This window comes from Amblyomma mixtum, chromosome 1 (genome assembly GCF_055824585.1).
Source record: "Amblyomma mixtum isolate Tamu chromosome 1, ASM5582458v1, whole genome shotgun sequence".
NCBI classification, from domain to species: domain Eukaryota; kingdom Metazoa; phylum Arthropoda; class Arachnida; order Ixodida; family Ixodidae; genus Amblyomma; species Amblyomma mixtum.
In genome coordinates, this window is record NC_143012.1 from 318,492,890 (window position 1) to 318,519,223 (window position 26,334).

A 26,334-nucleotide genomic window follows, 5' to 3' on the forward strand; every position below is an offset into this window, starting at 1 on the left:
TCAGGCTGCGTGGACACCTGAACCGCGCCGTAGGGGAAAGGAGGAAGGAGTAAAAAGTGGTAAGGGGAAAAGGCGTGGAGGTCCGTGCGCCGATGAACGACAGTAGAGAATCCGTCTCACAATCCTCGTGCGCGAGAAGTGCTGGAGTTGAATCCCGGTGATGCCATAAATATAAGCTCCATGAAACAAAAGCGTCCACGGAATTGAATGCCTCATAACGGCTACCTTGAGGGCCAGTTAGGCTGCCTATCTGTGACTCTTCAATAGCTCATAAACATAACTGAGTTGTCACAAGGCTTGACGAAGACCAAAAGAAAAATTTACGGTGCTTAAGGGCAGGCACGTACGCCATTAAGACGGCCTACCAATCCGGAAAATGCACACCTGACAACACCGACGAAGTCTCCAGCCTTAACGACAGGATGACATTCTTGTAATAAAGCTTAATGAAATGTGCAATTTGAAGCTGGTATAAGCGTGTACACCGGCATGAGGTCGCGGTCACGAAATACCAAAAGATATTCTCAGAAGGTCGAAAATCCGTGATTAATCATGTTAAGACGCATAGAAATTATAGGAGGAAGTGTGTATCGAAGAGACCCAATAAGAGAAATAAGTATGGGATATGCTTCTATACTTGGTGACAATACTGACATCACTCAGGTAGTAAAGGTGTCAGACAATGTGAGGTCTTGTGACCATACCATGATGAGGTTTAAACTAACCCAAGCTTGGTAAAGTGTGGCAGATAAACGAGTCAGCATCAAGGAAATAAAAATGCACATTTTGGATTTTAGAACAGACATTATGCTTAACCAACATAGAACGCCTCAAAGTACCCGTAATGAACGACCTTAATATATAATCATGCAGTGCCCTATTGATGCCGGAAGTTGGAGGAGGAGAAAGCTGGACATTGGAAAGCTTTCCAACCAAACAAAGAATCCTTATGCCAGAGCACAGAAGTCTCAACGCTCGTACTGTAAAGTCTTTTCTGGAGTGCTAAAATTCGATTCGGGCACAGGTAGACAAACAATCCAACTGGTACAAATAAAACCCACATGCTCTTTATGCGCATTTCCAAGCTATTATTATGAAATGTTCCTATTTCTCTGCTTAAATGATTTCTCGTGTCAGTTGATGAACACTTTTCAATCGAATTTCCGCGCTCTTGAAATGCCGTTTGAGAACGACAAGCCCTATCATCGATCTAAACCTGGGAGAAACGCAAAGGTCAATGAGTGGAACGTAAACGACTTAGGGAAATTAATATTAAGGCGAAAGCCTTTAATGCCTCATCGCTGTAGACAGAAGGTTGTCAGCAGAAGCTTGTCAGCAGAGGTGTCACGCTTTTGAAGAATGTCCACGGAGATATGAGGACGCGCCTGAGCAGTCGGGCATGGTATGGGCATGGTATGGGCATGGTATGGTATGGGCAGTCAGGGTATGGGCTTGCTAACGAAATCAGGCGATCACTCTTAATAACCAGCCAACGCAGAAGGGGTGGGAGGCAGCTCTTGACAAGCTCGGATGAAGAGAGTCAAAAGCAACTCATTGAAAGAGCCCCGACAGCAGCCTACGCCAATGGGGTACCGGACTGAGAGCTGCAACCGCCGCTACAACCTCCTAAACTATTTCATTAAAATATTTTTACCACCACCACCGAGATATGCGAGACAGTTACTGCGTAATTTGCTTTCCTCAAATAGAATTTTCATTTTCTTCATTACGGTCCCTCTTTCTTCTTTGATTCCCACTTCCTCCCTTCCTCTCCAAACGGATGACGGGTATCCACCGAGATATGTGAGACAGTTACTGCGTATTTTCCTTTCCTCAAATACAATTTTCATTTTCTTCATTACGGCCCCTCTTTCTCTCTTCTTTCATTCCCACTTCTTCCCTTCCTCTACAATTGGATGACGGGTGTCCACCGAGATATGTGAGACAGTTACTGATAATTTCCTTTCCTCAAATACAATTTTCATTTTCTTCATTACGGTCCCTCTTTCTTCTTTGATTCCCACTTCCTCCCTTCCTCTCCAAACGGATGACGGGTATCCACCGAGATATGTGAGACAGTTACTGCGTATTTTCCTTTCCTCAAATACAATTTTCATTTTCTTCATTACGGCCCCTCTTTCTCTCTTCTTTCATTCCCACTTCTTCCCTTCCTCTACAATTGGATGACGGGTGTCCACCGAGATATGTGAGACAGTTACTGATAATTTCCTTTCCTCAAATACAATTTTCATTTTCTTCATTACGGCCCCTCTTTCTCTCTTCTTTCATTCCCACTTCTTCCCTTCCTCTACAATTGGATGACGGGTGTCCACCGAGATATGCGAGACAGTTACTGCGTAATTTCCTTTCCTCAAATACAATTTTCATTTTCTTCATTACGGTCCCTCTTTCTTCTTTGATTCCCACTTCCTCCCTTCCTCTCCAAACGGATGACGGGTATCCACCGAGATATGTGAGACAGTTACTGCGTATTTTCCTTTCCTCAAATACAATTTTCATTTTCTTCATTACGGCCCCTCTTTCTCTCTTCTTTCATTCCCACTTCTTCCCTTCCTCTACAATTGGATGACGGGTGTCCACCGAGATATGTGAGACAGTTACTGATAATTTCCTTTCCTCAAATACAATTTTCATTTTCTTCATTACGGCCCCTCTTTCTCTCTTCTTTCATTCCCACTTCTTCCCTTCCTCTACAATTGGATGACGGGTGTCCACTGAGATTTGTGAGACAGTTACTGATAATTTCCTTTCCTCAAATACAATTTTCATTTTCGCTGCCGCGGTGGCTCAGTGGTTATGGTGCTCGGCTGCTGACCCGAAAGACGCGGGTTCGATCCCGGCCGCGGCGGCTGGAATTTCTTTGGAGGAGAAATTCTAGAGGCCCGTGTACTGTGCGATGTCGGTGCACGGTAAAGAACCCCAGGTGGTCGAAATTTCCGGAGCCCTCCACTACGGCGTCTCTCATAGCCTCAGTCGCTTTGGGACGTTAAACCCCATAAACCAAACCAGACCAAACCAATTTTCATTTTCTTCATTACGGCCCCTCTTCTTTCCCTCCCACTTCCTCCCTTCCTCTATGAACTGTTACTCTATGAACTGTTACGTAGCAAGACACTGCTGGCCTGTGGGCCAGAGATCCGAAAACTGTTTGTGCCGCGAGCGTTCGGACCTTTACTCGGCATCGCAGGGTGCCGGCCTCTTCACGGACGCGGGCTCATGTTCGGCGTTCGAAAACGCGAACGTAAATGCCCAGGGACGCGAAAGCGTGGACACGGCGTTCGAGAGCGCGACCGTCAGCGAAGAGGGACGCTTCCTCCCGAGAACGCCCAGGTATGTCACGTGGGCACGGCGTTTGAGGGAGCAGCAGTGAACGCACGGGAGTCAACGAGGAGAGTCGTCCTCCAGCAGCGGAAGTGAGCAGCTGCTCGGGGAGCCAGTCTGTACCTTCCAAGGGCCTGGGGCCCTCTTTTCTTTTGGGTCAAATTCTTTTAATAAAGACCCATTTCCCTGCCTTCACCGAGTCCACAGCCCGAACCCCGCAACAAAACGGATAACGGGTGGCCACCGAGATATGTGAGACATTTACTGCATAATTTCCTTTGCTCAAATACAATTTTCATTTTCTTCATTACGGGCCTCTCTTTCTCTTTCTTCTTTCACTCCCACTTCCTCCCTTCCTCTACAAACGGATGACTGGTGTCCACCAATATATTCGAACACAGTTAGTGTGTAATTTGCTTTCCTCAAATAGTTTTCATTTTCTTTATTACGGGGTACCCGGGTTGGAACCCGATCGCGGCGGCCGCGTTTCGATGGAGACGAAACGCAAGAGGCGCCCGTGTGCTGTGCGATGTCGGTGCACGTTAAAGATCCCCAGGTGGTCGAAATTATTCCGGAGACCTCCACTACGGCACCTCTTTCTCTCTTTCTTCTTTCACTCCTACCTTCCTACCTTCCCCTAAGGCGCGGTTCAGGTGTCCGCCGATATATGTGAGACAGATACTGCGCCATTTCCTTTCCTAAAAAACCAATTTACCAATCATTACGGCCCCTCTTTCTCTTCTTTCACTCCCCCCTTCCTCCCTTCCTCTACAAACGCATGACGGGTGTCCACCGAGATATGTGAGGCAGTTACTGCATAATTTCTTTTCCTCAAATACAATTTTCATTATGTCCCTCTCTCTCTCACGTCATCCAGTGTTGACGTCACCAGTGCTACAGAGGCAGTCAAAGTGGTGCGGAAAACGCTTTCGCCTTTGCGCACTTTAGACAGTCAAAGTGCCCCCTGAATTTTTCTACAGTGGGAGGACTCAGCATTCAGTACAGCATGAAGGAAAGCCGCAGAAGAGGACTGGAAACTTTGAAATAGCCAGAATGCAGAATTTTACGTAGCAAGAGAGAAAGGTGGCACTACCATTATAGCACACTGTAGAGGATATTCAAATGACACAGAAATTTTTACTGAATTGTAGAGTGACCATTATAAAGAATCAAGGCACCACTATGAGAAGTAGTGGTGCACAAAATGCGTATATGGCGGCATTAACAAAAATGAAGTTAAAAAAGCCTCATAGACAACGGAGATTCCATTCGTTGCTGATACTGCTCTGCTATTTCACTCAGTGGAGCAATTGCAACGCATGAGTCATGATCTGGATACGCTCAATACAAACGGCAGTTTTTAAGTTATAGAGAAAAATAAACTAATTTTATAATAAGGGAGTAATTACTCATTGACATCCACCCGAGCGCAGCCATACGGCTACAAAGGAAAGCTATACAGCTTTCTCAGAAACTTCGTAGTTAAAGAAAAATTCGTCCTGGTCCGGGGTTCGAACCCGGTACCACCGCTTCACCGGAGCAGTCGCTCTACCAAATGAGCTAACCGGGACGGCAAGCTTATGGTAGGGCGAGAGCGAATTGATCAATAACTCGAAGTGGGAACAGTGTTGGTCAAATGTTTAGGGGAATCCCCCAAGGTGGAGTAGATTTGTAGGGGGGATGTAAATGAGTAATTACTCCCTTATTACAAATCTACTCCACCTTGGGGGATTCCCCTAAACATTTGACCAACGTAAACTAATTTTAAAAGTCATAAAAGGAAACAGTTGTTCGCAATGGAAAATGAATGCCGCAAGACTGTCAACTTTGGCCAAGTAGTTATCGTTATTCTATGCCAAGAGGTTGGAGTAATATCGGCGAATCAATGAAGGAGTTGGATAGTAACCTAAAGCAGCTTACCCGAATCCAACCTCCAGAAGAACTGCATGCAGCATGCATCATGCAGGCCCTCTGTCAGACCCGCGTAACTGAGATGGGTCTGTCCCCTTGTCGTGCGCTCACCTTGTCATGCTTACTGCCGAGATGCCTCCTCAGATGCAAGAGATACTGGACGGTGAACTCAAACACTGTGGCCTTGTCCGTTTTTTCGCTCAGGCCTGGAACTAGCGAGCGCAGAGTCTGACAGGCGTTCTTAATGCGGGTCCTGCATAGAACGCCACACAGCGATGTTGGAAGCATTTAGGAGAGATAAGGTTGTTGGGAACAGATGACAGATTCCTAAAAAGGAGTATCATCTTGACTGTTCTTAGAATTGTCGATATAAACGAGGACTTTCTTGTACGTAATTAGCACAGACATCAGCGCCGGTGTCATTAAAAGCCGGTGTGAAGACATCATAACTAGAACATGAAAAAGCAGAAAAGACGGGAAAAATGACGTCGCAATACAAAAACGACGTCGCAATACAAAAGTTACTCTTGGAGGAGAAATTCTAGAGGCCCGTGTACTGTACGATGTCAGTGCACGTTAAAGAACCCCAGGTGGTTGAAATTTCAGGAGCCGTCCACTACGGCGTCTCTCATAGCCTTGGTCGCTTTGGGACGTTAAACCCCATAAACCAAACCAACCAAACAAAAGTTACTCATCACTCAAATGTGCCTTTAGCTACACACAAAAAACGCAGCTCTTCCTTTTGTCCCAGAGCTTATGAAAGTATGCCCAGGAACTTCGGGGCATGCTTTATGGGACGGTGTTGACACACTTATTCCGGCGTGCCAGATTCCCCTCCAAAAATAATTTAGCTTTCGAAAGAAAAAAGCTGCATGCGCGGAGCAAACAAAAAAGCCTACCGGACAATGACAGACAACGGAGTAGAATCGTCAGTGTTCGCCGTGTTCTACGTTCCTGCTATGGGCTACTTCGGCCGCTTTTGCATAAAAACCAGACCTACGCGGACCACCGTAATCCGCCTCGTAGATTTTTGCATGCCTGGGCGAGGAAGCGCTTTTGTTGTTGGGGGCAATAGATGAAAAAAAAAAATGGTTTCTCAGTTTACCATTGATGGCTAGGTAAGTAGAAATGAAAATCCGGCTAATTTTTTACCCACTGCTACGTTTAATTGTCAGATAAGGTTGTAAATTTCTTTCGAACAGTGCGGTTTCCGCACAGCGCGAAGCCATTGCAAGCACTGCCACTCATGAGTTTGGGAGCCGAAAAGGTAAAACAAAGCATTTCCCTGTGGATAAATCAATGTGCTTTGTCCGAACCACCGAAAAGCAAACATCAGAGGTACAGCACTGGTCATCTTATTATGCCACTCATTCCTGCGGTGTCTGCATGTGCATTCGCTGCAACAGTTCAGCGTGGTGCATGTTTTTCTCGGATCGCACGCTCCGATTTACTAACGTGGGGCCCGCAAATTTGATTTTTGATTCAATAGCGCACAAAATTCCTCGATGACGAAGCTGAATCATAGCAAATGCAATGACACATGCTTGCTTTAGTTTCTGCTAGCGATAAAATAAAACCATAGGCAAAATACCTGTTTCCGACTCTGAGCTTCTGCTGTGGAATTACCAACCCAAAGCTCAGTACAATGATGAACTGCCGCTGCACCATCGATTGATCGATGTCGAGATATCGCAAAATTAAGCGAAATGCACTGCCCCTTCTGCAAGCGTTATATCGATGGTAGAGTCCGCTCAAACCACCAACGTTTTGACAAACCAGTGCAAGCCAACCTTGACTTTCCTTGACACAGCATACACGCTTCTTGCTTTTTTAGCTAGCACTTGCTTAAAGATGCATTAAGGTTTTGGTAAGATTAGATAAGTAAGGAAAAGTCGAAACAAGCAGTTTTTACATATCAAAGCTTCGCTATTAATTTTTGCAGCAAATAATTATAAGTTATTCGTTTTACATCTGACGGTTATTTCGCAGCCAAAGATTGATAAATTTTGTCATGATCTTCTTTTGCTGGTTATTGCCTTCATGTTTCTGTAACACTGTATTGATGCTTCGTAATTGTGGATATAATAAAGAGTTTTTCCAAGCTCTTGGTCTGCTCTTACCTTTGCTTCATGAGAATTTGTTCGAACATATCTTGTGCGTGTCGTCCTTTGTGCAAACTGAAGCCCAAATTGAACCCGACACTGATCTGATTCAGTGATACTCTTTTTATAATCTCTGGAAGCGAGGGACGTTATTTGGAAATATGGGTTGTAGGACTTTCACAGCGCGAAGCGCCGCTAGGGCTCCGAGGTAGTCCAGATTGATTTCTACCGCCTGTAATTATTACCCGTACACTGACAAACAGCACACGTCTGGTTTCGCTTCCCGCCTCTCTCCAAGTGCTGCCTCAGTTCAACCCGGTACCTCGTATTCAGCAGTCGAACAGCCATGGCTGCGCGGTATGTGTTGTGTTGTAACTTCACACTAAATACTTCTGTGATGTGTTCAATTTTCTAATTTTGTGCCACTTTTCTCAAAACCATTTGAAGACGAGGGGTTCCGTGAATAGATAATGCTAACGTAAAAATCCCTCAAAATCTTCCGAAGGCAGTAATAATAACTCAAGAAAAAGAACTGCAAACACTTACGCTTATTGTGAAAATCGATCAGTGATGGCTCGCGTTAAGTTTGCGAATTAAATAATCGTCGCTCTCACTTCTTCGCGAATCCAATTCCTTCACGGCACGGTTCAGGTCCACCGAGAGAGAGGCAGTTACTGTGCGTTTCCTTTTCTGATGAAAATAAAATTGGTAAATTAGTTTTTAAGGAAAGGAAATGGCGCAGTATCTGTCTCACATATCTCGGCGGCCACCGGAACCGCGCCGTAAGGGAAGGGAGGAAGGTGGGAGTGAAAGAAGAAAGAGAAAGAGGTGCCGTAGTAGAGGTCTCGGAATAATTTGGACCACCTGGGGATCTTTAACGTGCACTGACATCGCACAGCACACGGGCGCCTCTTGCGTTTCGCCTCCATCGAAACGCGGCGGCCGCGGTCGGGTTCGAACCCGGGTACTCCGGCTCGGTAGGCTCAGCCTTACCACTGAGCCACCACGGCGGGTATTTTTTTCTGATGAATAAAAACCATTTTCAGGTGGGGCGAGCATTGATGTTCGCGTGCCTCAAGCTAAGCAATGAATCAAGTGCGACGCCCAGCCATGCACTTCCGGTGAGCTTGACGAAAACAGGTATCGGTGTCAAATTAACTCAAGCTCGCCGTTAAGGACGCACCTCCGACGCCCAGTTAAGCACTTCAGGTGAGGTTGACAAAACAGGTATCGAATTAACTCAAGCCCGCCGTTAAGGACGCACCTCCTCTTCCTCTCTTTCTCGTTGTGGTTCTCCCGTCCGTTGAAGGGCATGTAGTAAGGCACGTTGTCCAGAGGCCCGACCATGTGCTGAATCTGTCCCATGTTGGCCACGCGGGCCACCCCCATGATGTCGTTGTTGGCGCCGTCCGCTGCGGCCGCCGCCGCGGCGGCGCGGCCGAAGTCTCCCGCCGCGTCGTCTCCGCCCAGCGCGGCGTGCAGGGTGCCGTCGGTGGCCGCTGCGGCCGCGGCTACGCTGGTGCTGGGACCGGCGCCGAGGCTGGCGGCCGCGCTGCCCGCCGCGTGAGTGGACGCAGGCAGGGGCAGGTAGGCCGCCTGCACAGCAGGGGCATTGTGAGGGCGCCCCGCCGGCAAGCCGCCGTTATGTGGGGGGACCTGGCGAACCGAGGAGATGGGGGGCGCTTTGCTCGGGCTGCTGCCTCCGGGGTGTCCACTACAGCGAAACTGAAGGGGGGAGGGGGTGGGTGGGGGCGCGCTCGCCGTTAGAAACGCGGGCGCCCTAGCACCACGAATTCGTACAGCCACGTCCTTTTCCCGTCCGGTAGCGCCTTTACCAACCACATACCAAGCGCTTCCACCAGCCTTGAATGACGCAACTTCGCATGCGTTTATATGCCTAATACCACGAACTTAACCGGAGGAAAACAACATCCTAAAAGGAGGGCGGATTAACACAACGCGGTAAGTTTCTTGAAGCAGCGCATAGCAGAAAAGACATTTCGTGTCAGGGAAACGGAATCGCCAAATATGAAGGAGGCTGGGAATCGTTTAGCAGAATTACACGCCAAAAGTCGGCTGTGATTCCGTTCTGTCAAGAATCAGCTTGCCATTGGAAAATAGAAAAAAAAAATCTTGCTGTATACCGCTGGTAGCGCTGCAGTCGTTGGCAGCGCTCGTTATGGTTGGTAAAATCGCAGCCCGGCTAGGCTTTTGGTTACCGCCGATTCCTGCGGCGAAATAATAGAAGAAATCTTTCGGGAATCCTGAGCCGAGAGGACAAACAGATTAGCTAAGTGGCGGAGATTTTGCCTGCTTAATCAGCCAGAAACAATTGCATAACTGGTGTGACGCAAAATCCAAAGCAGTACAAGATGGCTGTCCCTCAAACGAAGAGAAATCATTGCGCGATGAAAGACTCTGGAGTGCCGAGGTGGTTTACATCATTCCGTACCAGCAGTAAATTGCTGCGCGTAGCCGCTTTCAGGTCGTCTCACAATTACGAAAGGCTCGCTGCTCTTGAAAGATGAAAGAGTTGCTTATAAAGAATCCCTGTCACCGATAAATCTCCCGCGTCGCATGCATTTAGTTTTTCTTGGGAAAGACAGGCTGCAAAAATGAAAAAAAAAAAAACTGATGCTGTAGTCGGGAGTTCGGAAAGAAGCTGACATCTGTGGTGCTCTGGAAATCTCTCGGGGAAAAACAATGGGGATAGAATTCGCCCTTAACAAGGAGCGCAGGGAGACTAACTCGGTGGAAGCTGCTGCCGTGGATTTCGCAGTTCGCTTTGAGACTCAAACAGCTGGGATCAAAGACAAAGCTTGTTGCGCGAGCAAAACGTGTGAATGGGCAAACTCCGAGGCGCTGCCGAGGGTTTGTCAGGTGCAAACAGGGTGCGTGTCACTGGAGTCGCATTGGCTTAAAAATAAAGCTTGAAGGCTGCTATTAGAAGTAAAAAAAATCCTGTCCTTGCCTCAAAGGCTTTTTGTTCTACTTATATATTTTGCGCCTGAAAAGGTAGAATAAGTGCACGCAGCTCGCGTAGCAGTTCCTAACTGGAGTAACGGTTGTCCCGACGCCTATTAGGGTAACTGTAGTATGGCATCACGATATCGCACACTTTACCGCTAATTTATCCACTGACTGTCTAGCGAATAATGCAAGAATATCGCAGCCTAGTACGACAACGTATAGGAACGTGTGGTGTGGTAAAGTATATAAGAGCGTAAATATTCCCAACCTTCAGCCTTTCAGTGCAGGCTTTGATATTGTTTTTCGATGGCCAACCTCACAGCGTACGCAGATCTAAAATGTCAGCATAAAACTGTACTCTGTAGCTTATAGCGCCACTGAATTACAAGCTCTCTCTGACACAATGTCCCGAGACCAGAATATTGAATTTTTTTAAAGCTAGAAAACCGCATGGCACGTACTCAAGAAAGCACTTTGGAGTCAATTTTAATGCTGTATTGTTTTGTAGAAATTGAAAGCTGCTTACTGATGCTTGGTGACCCCCGGGAAGACCTGCAGAATGGTGTATTCCGTGGTGCACGTAGCTTTGCGTTAGGTATGTCCGATCAGAAACCTGGCAAGCACCGCTTCGTGAAATCACTTGTTTGGTTCAGAGATGGGCAGAGGGGGATCGGGGTCAAATGGGGAAGAAATCACAGCATGGTAACAAAAGGAGACCGAAGGTGAGAGGAGGAGGGTGAACGCCCAGGCGCAAGCAGGAGGACAAGCAGGAGAAGGGGAGGGGAAAGAGAGGACTGGAGGAGAGGACTGCCGGCAAGCCAAAGATATAGGACCAGACCAGCCTTGTTCACAGGACCTTTAAAAATGCATTGGAAGTGAGGCACAGCATCTGATCGCACGTCACCGGAGCTTTGAGGAGATGGCGAACGAATGCGAACAATAACAAGCGCCGAGGCGAACACTGAACCGTCTATTTGCCCTCATCTAATTTTATAGCTTTTCGAATTCGCGGGAAGCTAGCATCACTACAGCGATTTGCCTTTTACCTGCCGTTTGAGAGGTATGGGTGAGTGCTAGGGACCGGAATAGCTTGAGCATAATTCTAAGAAACTTAGGGCGACATCCAAGACCAGCCCATTAGTGCTGAGAGCAATATGGAACGCGCTTTTAGTTTTTTTACACTCTACTGGAGGTCATGAAAGGAAACAGAGCGGTGAGGTTAAGAGTTGTGCAGGATTATTGGTGTTGGGCTGGACTTCAATAGAATATTATTTAGATATACATGTATCAAGGCAAATGAAGAGTTACTGACGTCAGGCACAGCAAGAAAATACTCAAAGAAATCGAATAGTTCTTTCCCGCGTTATAAGTAACCTTTCTAGCTTTGATGCTTGGCCTACAAATAGCCTTAAAGCACCAGACTCAAGATCAGTTTTTACAAAAAGTCTGGTATTAACCAGAGTTACTTTTTAAAACATAATGCGTAAATTGACCTTTAAATCTAACAAGAGTGGTACATGCGGATATGAGAGAAATGATGAAGGCAATATTAAAAATTGGGGATACGGGCATATATATATATAAGGGGGCGTAGACTGAGCAAAATATACGGTAAAATTATAGACGCTATTGATGTTGGCGCGCTCAGATAGGGCGGGTCATCAAGAAATCTTTGCTTTAGCAACAATTTTGAGGGCCTAGTCGCATGTTGGGTTCAGTCACGCACCTCAACACTTATGGACAGGCAGAGGTTCGGCTTGTTAAAATAATACCAGGCCACTAAAGATGACACGATAATACGTAGCAGGTTTGTTGGTATTTTGCATGCACAGATTTATGGGAAATGACGCTTTGGTTTTGTCGATGCCCTTTCAGCCACAATGAGGTGTTTAGCTATACAACTCCTAGATTGCAGTGGAGGTAGAATGAGGCCGTCTCTGCATGTGGTGCGTAGTGGTCGTTGCAAACCATTTAAAATGTACGACGAGTGGGTAGATTCTCGTGCAAAGACTACATCTTCCTGGTCTGCCGGAATCAGGCTAGAAACTCCTTTCACTGCAGAGGCCATGTAAGGAAGGCTTGGCCTCACCATGGGGCACCACTTGCCTGGGTGTTGGAGGTTCCCGGGTAGGGGGCCCACGTTGCCCGTGGGTGCACCAGGTAGGGCGTCTGGTGCTGGGGCGTCGCCACGTACATCGGCGGCGACTGGTGCCGGTAGCGCAGGCTGTCGTAGCCGCCCGTGTGTTGCTGCGCGTACGCGCGCACACACGAAGGGGGAGTTCCCACGCCCTTAATAACGCATCTCCTCATCGAGCACTGGAATGAATAGTGGCGGCCGTTATTCACTACGCCACTCTAGAAACGAGCATGAAACGCCCTTTGGGAGCAACGTGCGCAGAGTGGCTTTCGGATGCTGCATGTGACTGTACAAAAAAAAGAGTGTCGTAGAATGAAATGTTTCAGGTAGTATATCGTTTTGTCGCAACGCATGCTTTCTTTTTCACCCGTCGCACTGTTGAAATGATTTAAAGGTGGTACATCGCGGAGAAGGGATAAGGTCTCATTTCATACTGACCCGTTATTTCACCGAGATAATTAAAGAAGAGGTTCGTGGAAGCTACCATACCACTTTGACTCCTAATGGCTTAAGTCCCACCGCGTTAGCAGTTTGTTAGTACACCATAGGAAGCACACTACGAAGCAGGGAAGCAAAAAAAAAAAGAGCCCTGTTGACAGCCAAAGAAGCTAACACTAACGGCCCCCTAATTGCGTTACTACAGATGTCTTCTGTCAATAATGCTTCGGTCTGATTGGAACTAACACATGTTCTTCCTGTGCGGAACCTAACCTCCTTGAGCTTACTGGATACTGATGACAAAAGAGCAACATTGCTACCTGTTGGAGGCGTTTTCTGTTGTGACGCACGAAATGACCGTCGAATTTCAATGCTGTAGCCATCATGACTGTCCACTTGGGCTCTGCGTAATTTTCAGCGTGCGTTTACAAGGCAATGAAAAGTGGTGCTCGAACGGCGATTAAAACAAGATTAATATCAATACATTTGTTGGCATGAAACAAACAAAAGCCACTCTGCGAGTAATTTTTCGTACTTGAGCACATGACAGAAGCCCGAAAAAGCGGTAAGACCGGATGCACAACCTACATCTTAGAGAAAATTTTTACTTTAAAAACGACATAGAGTGTGGGCCTGATGGCCAGCCGCTTTTTTGGGCTTACGTGCCAAACAAGAAAAGAGAACATGTTTCAATCAGCAATACTTTACTTACGTCAGCTGGACTGAAAATTCAAAAATAATTCAGGAAGATGTTTTGCAAAGTTATATCAAGTACTCAACAACTATTGACATGATAGCCAATTTGTCTTTTTCTGAAATATATACTACCACCGACACCTGGAAATCGAAGCATGTTGAATACCTCAGCGACCTGCATGCGTGGATGTTCAGACCAGTAAGGCAGCCTCCCCCTTTCTGCCTCCACAGCCCTTATGCAGGAACGGCCTGAAGTGCAGTTTCTGCTTACTAGTGCCATTTGCAACAACGTCACGAATGTGGCGAGAAGAGTGAAATAATCCAAATCTTGAAGTGTTACTACGGTGCACGTGACTATTGTAATGCGTTCTTCCTTCAGATTCACATTTTCGATATAAGTACAATTTTTCGCGGTCCGTATTACAGATAAAAATGCTCGTCTCATAACGCCATGGAAAACGGGAGACGTGAGCTCACTTAGAGGAGGGCTATCACTCTGGGCTTGAATCTACGAGGCGCAAAGGCCACAAAAAGATGGCGGCGCATATCTGGAAACGTCCAACCTTGACTCGTTACAAGAAAGCATGCTTTACTTCTAGCTAACTGGTAGGGTACGAAAAAATGAGGCGAAGGGAAGACAATGCGCACAGTGGTCCACTTAGGCTCATTTGCGCAATAAATAGGTCATGCTCTGCAGTTAAAGCGATCATACATTCCGAATGAGTCCCTTACTACTGCCATGTAGCAAAGTACAAGGTTCTTTTCGTTTTATTGGATTTGTATTTGTTTGCTTTTGCTTTATCTTTTGCCACTTTTTTTCGCTCTATGAGCTACATAAGCCGGAGCCATAGCGTGAAATAAAATTTGTTGGAAGTAACACTTGAATGTTCATCCTTTAGGCATTTTCGTGCCGGTGTGCTTTCTGGTGCTCTGTGAATGAATGAAGAATGGGCTGTTTATTTAGAAAGGGAGGCTCAGGGCTGTTTGTTGGGATACTGGGTTGTTAAGGAAGGGAAAAGTAGGGGTCTATTGATACATGAAAGGACGGCATGGGTGGTCTATTTACGCTTTACACTGCTTTGTAGAGGCCACTTATCTCAGCATATGTGCTCTATAAAAACACAACATTGACAAGCGGTCGCTCCCAGCTAGAGAGGCTTGGCTAAGCCCGAATTTTTTAGGCCTGCCCTAGGCAGCAGTATCCTCCAGGAGCTGCAATTGATTGTTATTAGAGAATTCCTTTGCCCGTGGAAGGCTGTGTTCCGGCCTTCGCAAATCACACAGCAGCAGCTCCTCGCCTCCAGCCTGATCAGCTAAGCAAAGCGCCTCAGCAAGAGACTGCGACTCTCTTCTCTCCTTACCATGTGACCGGCTGCTGCAGCCCCTGCAGCGTCGTGCGTCTGTGGCTGTTGTTGCTGCTGCTGCGGCTGCTGGGCAACCGACATGAGAGGGGTGTACGTCATCTCCTTCTCTCCGCCGGAGCAGTCGGCGCTCTCGAAGTCAGTCTCCAGCGTCGTGTCCGGTTCTTCTGCCTTTGACACAGCCACCGTCGTCGCGTCGAACGTGCCCATCATGCTCTGCTCCAGGCTGAATGCGTCACTAGGGATCTCCTCCTGAGACCAAAGTAGCAGGAAAAATTCAGGGGGCACTTTGACTGTCTAAAGTGGGTAGAGGCGGAAGCGTTTTCCGCACAACCTTCGCTGTTTCTGTGGCACTGGTGGCGTCACATGTAATTGAGTACTAATTACTAAGTGATGACAAATCACTAATTAATGGGTAATCACTGATTAATGCCTGAATACTAATTAACTGCTAATTAATGACGCTTAAGCTTCGCCTTTAGGAGTGGAACGCGACAGCGCGTTGTAGCGCTGCCAGGGAGTCCACGGACCGCCACCACCCGTTCGGCGCGATGCCTTGCCCTTTGAAAACAACGCTTTTTGAGGAAAGGAAATGGCGCAGTAATTCTCTGTCATCTTGGTGGACACCTGAACCGCACCGTGGAGGAAGGGATGAAGTGTGAGTGCAAGAAGATAGATAAAGAAGAGCCGTAATGAAGAAAATGAAAATTGTATTTGAGGAAAGGAAATTACGCAGTAACTGTGCCACAAAATTCAGGGGGGGGGGCACTTTTTTGACCTAAAGTGTGGTCACTGATGTGTGGTTAAGATGTTAAGCTTCGCCCCTAAGAGTGGAACGCGACAGCGTCTTGCAACGCTGCCAAGGAGTCCATAGAACGCCATTGCACATTCGGTTCTACGCCTCGCTCGTCGGTAAATTGGTTTTTGAGGAAAGAAAATGTATCTGTCTCTCATTTGTCGGTGGACACCTAAACCTCGCCGGAAGGGAATGGAAGAGGATGAGAGTGAGTGAAGACACCGTATTCACTAGACGCGCCTTTGTTCATTCCAAACCATCGAGCTGGCATGGCGGAGTGGATAGATGCTCGTCTCTCACGCCGAAGACCGGGGTTCGATTCCTGAGCTCGACCAATTTCTTAATCGGTCTTATTTATTTATATGGCCTGACTAGTAAAGCTAATTAGGCTAATTGGGTAATTAAGCAAATAACTAAGCTCAGTCCCACTTACTTGGAGCATCACTGTACGATCCCTTCAATTGGTTGCATGGTTACTAGCCAAAGTACAATTGGCCCCGTTTGAAATTCGCGCACTGTGACGTCACGACCGTTTCCACCAATTGAAAAGCGTGACATTTTCTGTCGACAACTGCTGCTTACAACGATGAGACATTAAAGGCTTCCGCCTTAAAACACCGCGTACATCATTACGCTGCGGCACTTGGGACGGTACAGAACTGTTTAAAAGCGCCGTCCTTCGGAGCCGTCTGTAGAGCTGTAGCTGAGGTAGAGTGTACACTCTAGCTGAGGTAAACTAAAAAATTCTGAGGGCACTTGCCTGCTTACGTGGAATGCGACAGCCTTTATTTAAGAGGAAAGTAAAGGGCACAGTAGCTCCCAAATCTCCTCTCGGTGGACACCTCAACTGCGCCTTAAGGCACGCGACTGAAGGCGTATATGTCATCAGTAGGAACCCCTGTGGCAAGCTAGCCTTCTTCATATCTCGTCATCTCTGTGGACACCTCAACCGCACCTAATGGAAAATATAGTCTCAGAAAGCGTACAGTTGAAGTTCTAATGACATTGGCCCGAACCCCTGTCGCGAGGTAGCCTCGAACTTGACTAAAACATGTCAGCTATATGCAAAGAGAAATGCTGTGACACCACCCGGAATGCTGTGCAACGAAAGAATACTCAAAATTTTGGTGAACATAACCGGGAATACTGCCCCCACATTGAGGTCAAGCATTGATGACCTCTGGGATATCCTCCTGCGGAACAGGTTAGGAGGGTGGCGGGGTAGTCGTCGCATCGGCGGACGCGGAGACAGTGCGTGTGTGCGTCAGTGACCTGAAGCCGCTTGCGGGTCGATGATTATGTGTTTAGACGAGGAGTCTGAGGCTGCCAGAGCAATGGTAACGTCTTCTGCGTGAGTTGCTGACTGGGCCTTGAAAGTGAGGCCGTTTGCTGTTTTGGCTTCGTGGACCACCGCGGCCGTGTAACACCCCCTGGGGCCCAAGCTGGAGGCGCCCACGTAGAAGAACCAGCTTCTATGTCCAAGGCTGCCGCCCGCGCCAGGGGCCGGCCATTATGGCCCTCGTCGGACATGTTGGCACGTGGAGCTCCAGTGTGCGGGAATGCGGCATCTCTTCCCTGTGAGTTGGATATGTTGGATGTGAAGTCGAGCTAGAAGGCGGCGACCGGACCCTGTCTTTGTGAGGTGAGTGTGTTGGTTGTTGAGGTGGGCCTCTCAAACTTCCCTGAAAGTGTCAACCACCAGGTAGAGATCGGGAGGTGCAGCGCTCGTTTCATGATTTTTGCGGAGGATGACATCGAGAGCGCCCGCCTCCTGTTTCCTTAGGTGAAGGTAGGCAGCCGAATACAGGTTTAGACTGGTCACGAATGCGTTCGCAGCCGCAAACCGTCCTTGCATCGTAACCAACCGCGCTTGTTGGAAACCCGGCGGACCATGCGGCCCACCTGAGCCGTGTTCCACAGCCTCCGACTGAGGTTTCCATTGGCCCACTCACCCAGTGACTCAGTTACACTTGCTATTCAGAGGCTATGCACAAACGGACACCGCTGAAACCTGGTGAGTGCAGCTGCGAGTTCTTTCGCACTAAAAGTAGCCTTGAAGAAGAGATTTGATGCGTGTTATTAAAGAACAGCCGAAGTACTGTCGAGCAGAGCCGGAGGGTTACTAGGCTTTAGGCGGACAAGGCAAGACAGCAAATCGTTCGCAGTTTGACAAGCTTGGTCCCCGTACCTTTTGTGTCTGCACAGCGGTGGGGCAGTGCGCGGGCTTACATGCTGACGTGAGGCTAACAGGGCACTTTAGTGTGCTGGAGTGAGTGATACACGTGTCTTAGCGATTTGAATAGTCAATCAGAATGGTCTAGTAAGTGTTTTTTGTTCACTGTGGTATTCTGTCGGCAAACCTTATGGCCTATCTTAACGCAGCTAATTTATTTGGTCCGGCGAAAATTATTCCTTCACGGCAAACGTCACTTCACTGGCCGCATGCGCTCTGTGGCGCAAGCAAAGTTGCTGTTTAGCCATGAAGCTTTGTTCTTTGGGATATTCATCTTAGCACCATCCAGTATATATTTGAGAAAATTGCACTCGATCCACCCAAGAAGTTTTCCTGGAACGTTAGTGCGCGTTCCACTGGAACAGTGCTTATACTCTTTTATACTTAGCTCGTCGATGGCGTTTCACTGCTATTCAGCAGTAGCGCCCATGTTAGTTCACCTTTGAGCGGAAGCTATCAAAGAGACGGAGGTTCTGGAAACAATATTTTAAAACATTGTTTTGACGATGTTTTACCTTGGAAACCACAGCTTCTCTGGGGTGCATATTTGATTCTTCTCCTGGTAGTCTTCCATCCATAGTTCGGGGCCAAGGTCTGAAAAGAAAAATGAGAACATACAGCAGTTCGGCACGGGAGGGGTGCAGTAATCACGGCACGTAAAATTAGGAGCCTTAAGCGCGTGTTGGAGCTATCAGTTTCGTGAATATTTTTGAGTAGTTTAGCTTTAGCCTTACACGAAAAAACGGTTTCGAGGTCGCAATGCATAGTAACAAAGGAAAATAAGGCCTTTTGTTAACTCTGGCGTCTTTGTGCCTGAATATTTCTTTTCCCTTTCATCAGCGCCAGCGCACTGGAAGACACATTCAGGCAGACGGTTTGATGCCACGCTAATCATTCCCGATGCTAAAGCTGACGATACTGCTTTTTTATTCATTGCTATTTTCAGTGACGTGTTGTTTCCGGCCACGGCGGTCGCATTTCGATGGAGGCGAAAATTCCGGAGACGGGACGAAAGGATGTAAACGACGCGAAATGAAATGATGAATTTGCTTTGCTTGTTTTATGCTCAAAAATTGGCCAATTAAGACCTCTATTGACTCAAAAAAAAAAAAAAAAACCAGAAAGACTGACTCATCAAAAAGTAACCTCATTGAAAATGTCCAAAGAACACCTGGAAACGCAGGTTTGAAAGCGAAAGAGCTTATGGATGCAGAGTTCGAGTTCGAACACAAAGCTGAGCCCACATAAGTCCATTTTGAAGCACTGAGGATCGTCCTTGTTAAGTACAGGATGAGGTTTCAGACTGCTTCATTAATCGGCGTTTTTTTTTTTTTTGCTAGTGTATGGCCCTCCACGTTTCTTTGCCTAAGTGGCCGTGCTATAAAACAGCTTGCATACTTTGCGCCCAATGTTATTTTGGGAAGATGAAATCCTAAACGTGCTGCTATTACACGGAGTGAATCAAGGTCAGTATAATGAAACACTTGTTTTCGTTTGATTCTATTCCTCTCTTTTAATCAGAGATGCCGATCGGTCAGTCCAAGCGATAATGGGGTCTTGACAGATTTCATCCCTGGGCGAAAGGAGAAAATGGATAATTTAAATACAATAATTTTCTTATCGCGACCTGGTATTCCTTTTCTGAGAAGGTTCTTGAAATATTCCGTGCAATGGAAATGATGACTTCGCAAAGGTTTTGATTAAAGTAACCGCTTTTCAAGCGATTAAGCCCGCTAAACAGAATACCGTCCAAAAATCGTTCACGCATACAAAAAGGTCGCAAAATGATAGGAACGTCAGGCAGCCTTTTTTTAATATGCCGAAGGCTCGTGAACAGGTGTTATTGATCGCTCGCGCTTCCCCCAGCCGAAAGAGCGGCTTTGCATAATACATAGATGAAACCGTTCTTACGCCGTTCGTGAGAGGTACGTTGGTAATCGCATCCTGTCTGCAATTTGTCATGATAAGTTGAAGCGAGGTTTGGCTGTCTTGAATGTAACGTATTAGAGCACAGAAACCCGTCTTTAAATTATTTTGCTCTTTGTTTACTTGAGAAACTAACGAGGGAGGTGATGCGGATTTGATAAATTATGTTGCGCCGGGCGGTTTCCCAGAGCAGGCCCTTTTAAAATCCGTGAAGGCGGCTTTCTGCACGAATCGTATTTGCCAGGGCTTGACTGCAGGAACAAGTGTCGAAATAACGATTACTTGGTTTTGTGCAATGCATCATGGAAACTGTACAAGGGAGAAACATACGACTTCATAAGCATAAAAAAAAAAGAGTCCTTCTTGATCAGAATTCTCAAGCTCGGGCACTGTACACGAGCTGAATCCTATCTCACACAGATTTAACACGAAATCATTACACGGCTCGTCGGTAACGAAACCCTACGTTGTTGACCACAAAAGTGGTCATGAGAAATCTCCGGTGACATTAACGGGCTACATATATAAAAAAAAAACCTCCCGAATTGCGACGACGCAATCTATAGGCCACACAAAAGAGCGTTGCTTTTTTGGGCGAACAAAGATGAACCTCTATATGTACTGCCATACGACTAGCTGTGTGATCAGGAAGAGGAAATAAAAAATAAAATACAAAAATGAATGCTTCCGCGTTTAAAGCACATAAGTGGTCTTAAATGTACTCCGTAATTTCTCCTCCTAATATTGTCGGACGCGTACGCACTGAACTATCCTCGAAGCGAACGTCGACGCATGGCATAGCTTTCCCGCCGCGGTGGCTCAGTGGTAAGGCGCTCATCTACCGAGCCGGAGTGCCCGGGTTCGAACCCGACCGCGGCGGCCGCGTTTCGATGGAGGTGAAACGCAAGAGGCGCCCGTGTGCTGTGCGATGTCAGTGCACGTTAAAGATGTGCAGTTGGCCGAAATTATTCCGGAAACCTGCACTACGGCACCTCTTTCCCTTCTTTCACTCCCACCTTCCTCCCTTCCGTTACGGCGCGGTTCAGGTGTCCGCCGAGATATGTGAGACAGATACTGCGCCATTTCCTTTCCTCAAAACCCAATTTACTTTTTTTTTTATAGTTCTCGCTTCTTGCAAACAGAAGGTAAAGCTGTGGGAATGAACTCCTCCCTTGTATCACGTGTTACGCAGCCGCTCTCCAGTCACAAGAGCAGCCGCTTGCGCGTGTCGAACGTGATGATTACCAGAGGGTATATTTTGTTTTGCTTTGCTTTCGAGGCCAACACAATGTGCGCCAAAGACGTAAGTCGGGTCGTTTTCCTTATACACAGCGTCACAACCCGTCGAAAATTTACAGGATTGCACTTGCCTGCTTAAGAGCAGAAATGTGAAACCCTCTGCCTGTCCTCTCTTTGTCCCTTCACCACGTTTTTTTCTTTTGTGGTCATTTTTCGTCTTTATTGTTTCTGTATTGTTTTCTGTTCACAATTTGGGTTGTTCTGTTCTCTTTTCTATTTATTCTTTTTGTTTTGTATGTTTTGTTTTTGTCATATATTTAGGTGAGACAATTACCGTCCCTTTCCTCAAAAAGCGATTTTTCAATTTTCAAAAAAAGCAGTGAATAAAACAAAATTGGTTTTGAGGAAAGCAAACGAAGCAGTAACTGTCTCGAATATGTCGGTGTACACCCAAACGACGCCGTAAGGGAAGGAATAAAGGAGGGAGTGAGAAAAGAAAGGAAGAAAGAGCTGCCGTAGTGGGAGGCCTCTGGAATAATTTCGACCACCTGGGGATCTTTAACGTGCACTGATATCGCACAGCACACAGGCGCCTTTTGCGTTTTGCCTCCATCGATCCCCAAGTGGTCGAAATTATTTCGGATACCTCCAGAAAGGAGATTTCTGAGGCTTCCTTCACAGCTTTAGTAACGGTATGAAACCAATCAGTAGCAAGAGACGCTTCTACTAAGAGGGCTGCAAGCTACTGTTCTATCATAAAAGAACCGTTGCACACCTGATTGCTGGGCTAAGAATGGAACAAGGAGAGTTATGCTATCAATGTTGAGAGTGGAATGCAGTTATGCAATGCAGTTAATTTTCTATAGCATGCAATTTGTCTACGGCATCTCTGCTCCATTAGTGCTTTTACGCGTGTTCTAGCGGCAAAACTTTAGGGATTTTTTTTTGTCTCAGCCCACATATAATACCGCATGGCGCAGATCTGCTGGAAAAGAGTGCTGTGCTTCTAAACTACTCGTGGTCGCTTCTAAAGCATCACGCAGTAGTGGTTTTGGTAGTTAAATTACTGGTAGGAAAATATCTAAAGCGAAGTCATTTAACACATCCATAAATCAATTTTCCCAGGCACTCATTTCGAGTTACTTGCCTTCGATAATTAAAAAAAAATTGGCAGTGGCTTAGCTGTGGTTGAGTATGGATATACAAGCGAAAAGATTCAGTTACGCTTGGTTTGACGTCATGGCTGTCGCACATCGCGCAAAATGCACTACACATCCATAAATCAATTTTCCCAGGCACTCAGTTCGAGTTACTTGCCTTCGATTATTAAAAAAAAAAATTGGCAGTGGCTTAGCTGTGGTTGAGTATGGATATACAAGCGAAACGATTCAGTTACGCTTGGTTTGACGTCATGACTGTCGCACATCGCGCAAAATGCACTGGGAGCACCACTATAACGGTGTAGGCGTTCGGCCGTCCACACACTGCCTGTACGGAGGTGGAGGAGGAGACGCGCTTGTAGTGAATACGGTGCTGTCTTAGAAGGTTGCTTTAGACACATGTACTGTGGTTTCCATTCCTTTCGGGTGTACACCAAGATATGAGAGAAAGGCATTTCTTTTTCTTAAAACCAATTTTCATTTCATTTCATTTTCCTTAACGCACTTACGGTGCGGTTCGGGTATCCACCGAGATATGAGAGGGACAGGCGCCGTTTCCTTTCCTTTCCTTTCCTTTCCTTTCCTTAAAACCAATATTATTTTCGTTTTCCTTCCTTGCGACGAGGTACGGGTGTCCACCGAGATATGTGTTTTTCCTGGCGCACTGTTTGTCGTTTATTTATTTTTTATTTGTGATATTTTATTTCTTTTATTTCTTTTTTGTTTTCGTTTCTGTGCTTACTTTTATTCTTTTTTTTATTACGGACTCGGCGGCCACCTGCGCTGCGCGTGACTACACTCGGCTTCGCGCGTGCGCAGATAATGGCTTTTGCAGCATACCCGGCATACGCGAAACTCGGCTCCGACTCTCGTAGTAAAGCTTATAAATTGGTAAATTGTTTTTTGAGGAAAGGAAATGGCGCAGTCTCTGCCTCACATACATCAGCGGACACTTGAACCGCGCCGTAAGGGAAGGGAGGAAAGTAAGAGTGACGCTTCAAAATAAATTGGTTTTCGAGGAAAGGAACTGGCGCGGTGTCTGTGTCACATATCTCGGTGGACACCTGATCCGCGCCGTAATGGTAGGGTGGAAGGTGCCAGTGAGAGATGGCGCTACGCACGCAGGCGATTTATATAGTGCATTGCTCGGAGTAAGCGTTCATGAAGAAAAATATTTTAATAGCGAAGCGTTTTAGTTTATACACTACACTACATACTCGAAGAAACATAAGCGCGTAGTGCGTTTTGTTTTCTTACTAAGTGAAAGAAGGAAGAGAGAAAGAGGTGCTTAGAGGAGGTCTCCGGGATTGGTAAATTGGTTTTTGAGGAAAGGAAATGGCGCAGTATCTCTCTCACGTATCTCGGCGGACACCAGATCCACGCCGTAACGGAGGGGAGGAAGGTGCGAGTGAAAGAAGGAAGAGAGAAAGAGATGTCGTAGTGGAGGTCGGAATAATCTCGAGCACCTGGGGATCTTTAACTTGCACTGACACCGCACAGCACACGGGCGCCTTTTGCGTTCCGCCTTCATCGAAACGCGGCCGATTCAGTCGGGTTCGAACCCGGGTACTCCGACTCGGCAGCCGAGCGCCTTAACAGCTGAGCCACCAAGCGGGTACTCGATTAATAGTCATTATCACAAGTGCAATACTTGCAGACGCAGCACTGCGGTACGGAGGGGTCACCCTTAGTCTCTACACAGATGTTTGTGCAACTGTACTAACAGTGCTTGCGACGTCTGGATGTCTGTGGTGGGGATGGAGTTCACGGCGGCGGCCGTGGCTTGGTCCGAGTCTAGGGGCACCAATGTGTACTGCGTGCCGGCCTTCAGGTTCACCATGGCACTAGCGTCCACCTCGATGTAGAACTGCGGCTTGCTGCCACGACCGTCTCCGCTGGTGCTGCTGTCACCGCTGCCACCTCCTGTGTGCTGACTTACGGTCCTGCGCCACGAAAGAACCCACAGCTCAGTTCTCCGGGGTGTATGCTATCAAACATTTAATCAGATAGAAAGGATTAGGTTTATGGAGGTCTAACGTCCGAAAGCGATTCATGCTATGTGGGACGCCGAAGTGAAGGGCTCCAGAAATTTCGACCATTTGGGGTTCTTTAACGTGCTCTGACGTCGCACAGTACATGGACCTCTAGAATTCCGCCTCCATCGACATTCGACCGCTGCGGCTGGCATCGAACCCGCGTCTTTCGGGCCAGCAGCCGAGCGCCATAGCCACTGAGCCACCGCGGAAAGAGAAGCGCAGACAATAAAATTGGTTTTGAGAGAGGGAAGGGTATAGTAACTATCTCACATATCGGTGGACACCTCAACGGCGCCGTGCGGTGGGTTAGGGTAAAGATTTAAAGACGATGCATTGTAGTGCACGGAAAATTGGTTTTGAGGAAAGGAAATGACACAGTAACCCATATCTCGGCGGACACCCACACCATGCCCTAAGGGAAGGGAGGAATGTTGGAGTGAAAGAAGAAAGGAAGAGGTGCCATAGTGGAGCTCTGGGGAATAATTTCGACCACCTGGGGGTCTTCAACCTGCACTGATATTGCACTGCACACGGGCGTCTTCCGAGTTTCGCCTAAATTGAAAGGCAGCCGTGATTTTATCACGTGTCCGTATTTTCAGCAGCTGAAAACCGCAACCGCTATGCAGCGGGGCTCAGTGTTTAAGGCGCCCGTCTACCGAGCCTGAGTACCCGGGTTCGAAACCAACCGCGGCGGCTGCGTTTCGTTGGAGGCGAAGCCCAAAAGGTACCCGAGTGCTGTGCGATGTCAGTGCATGTTCAAGATCCTCAGGTGGTCGAAATTATTTTGGTGCCCTCCACTACGGCCCCTCTTTCTTCTTTCACTCCCGCAATCCTCCCTTTTCTTACGGGGCGGTTCAGGTGTCCACCCAGATATGTGAGCCAGCTACTCCACCATTTCCTTTCCTCAAAAACCAATTTACTTGCCTCCGCGGTGGGTGTTTGCGAGCGCATCATGAACGCGCTCTGTGAAAAAGAGTTTGGGCGAGGGGAAAGGAAAGTTGCAGTAACGCAGTCGGTGCGTCAACCTCGCCGAGGGGGGAATGGACGCGGCGTGTCATTGACCCAGCGTCACGAGAGCGTCGCACGTGCGACAGCGTTAGCGGTGCACGTGCTGCACGTGTTGCACGCATTTGTTTACTTTCGAGGTCGTGCCACCTCTCAGGTGGCACGATCTCGAAAGTAAACAAATGCGTTGCGGGTCGGCGACCTTTCCGGGAAAGTCGCGATGACAGACTGTTGCAGTGAGAGAAGCTAGGTGCGAAGCTAGGTGATTTGATTTAGATTTTTTGAAAGGCGTACGCTCCGAAGGCTATGCAAGATGAAGGGTCGACAGCTGGGATTGCGGAACGGGGATCAGAGCTTAGACCGTCAGTGAGCGACGTGCCGTGGATTATGAACGTCACTGCAGGTGAGCGTGGCAAGAATGAGCGGTAAAAAGACCGGCCGAGGGGTGACCACAATAGATAGGTTCTTCCATCATAAGAATTATACGGAAGGTATTATGTAATCAACGAGAAGTAGAGAGAAGAACCAAGAAAAAAAAATTGTCACGATGCTTATGAAAACGATTCGATTCTACTCGCTAACAATCAAAGAAACTGTAAATACGTGCAAACCTTGCGGTATCGGCGACACGAGAGTCACACAAACTGATGTCACTTGCCCTTGGGCTAAAGCGCGTAGGCGTTATTTTTTGACATCGAGCAGAGATAGGGAGTCAGAGATTACCTCTCTGACGGGGAAGGTGGCGTGCCTAGGTTGTCCACAGACTCCGCGAAGGAGTCCTGGCGGTCGTCGATCTCGGATGCGGGGTTGCTGGTCAGACCTGCTCCTTCCGGGTTTGGCTCGGTCTTGTCGCACATGGCAATCGGCACACCCCCTCCTGCGGGTCGCCGGTGAGGCCAGCGACGTGGGTAAGTGTGAGCGCGACCTCAACTAACTTCATAATTACGTAGTGTCACACGTGAAATTTATGAGTGGATGAAGT

At 47.4% G+C, this 26,334-nt stretch overlaps 1 protein-coding gene and 1 pseudogene across 9 annotated transcripts in view; one reads left to right on the top strand and one right to left on the bottom strand.

Annotated features, from left to right (window-relative positions):
- On the bottom strand, window positions 1–26,225 carry LOC149372622 (uncharacterized; annotated as a pseudogene).
- Window positions 16,973–26,334, top strand: part of LOC149372623 (uncharacterized) — a 517,038-nt gene continuing 507,676 nt past the window's right edge. For 8 of the 9 annotated variants that reach the window (XM_089567161.1, XM_089567168.1, XM_089567166.1 and 5 more), the window contains exons 1-2: window positions 16,973–17,395; window positions 26,105–26,260. The gene's annotated coding sequence lies outside the window, so the exon portion shown is untranslated. The remainder of the gene's footprint in view (window positions 17,396–26,104; window positions 26,261–26,334) is intronic. The other variant, XM_089567165.1, reaches the window with a different exon arrangement.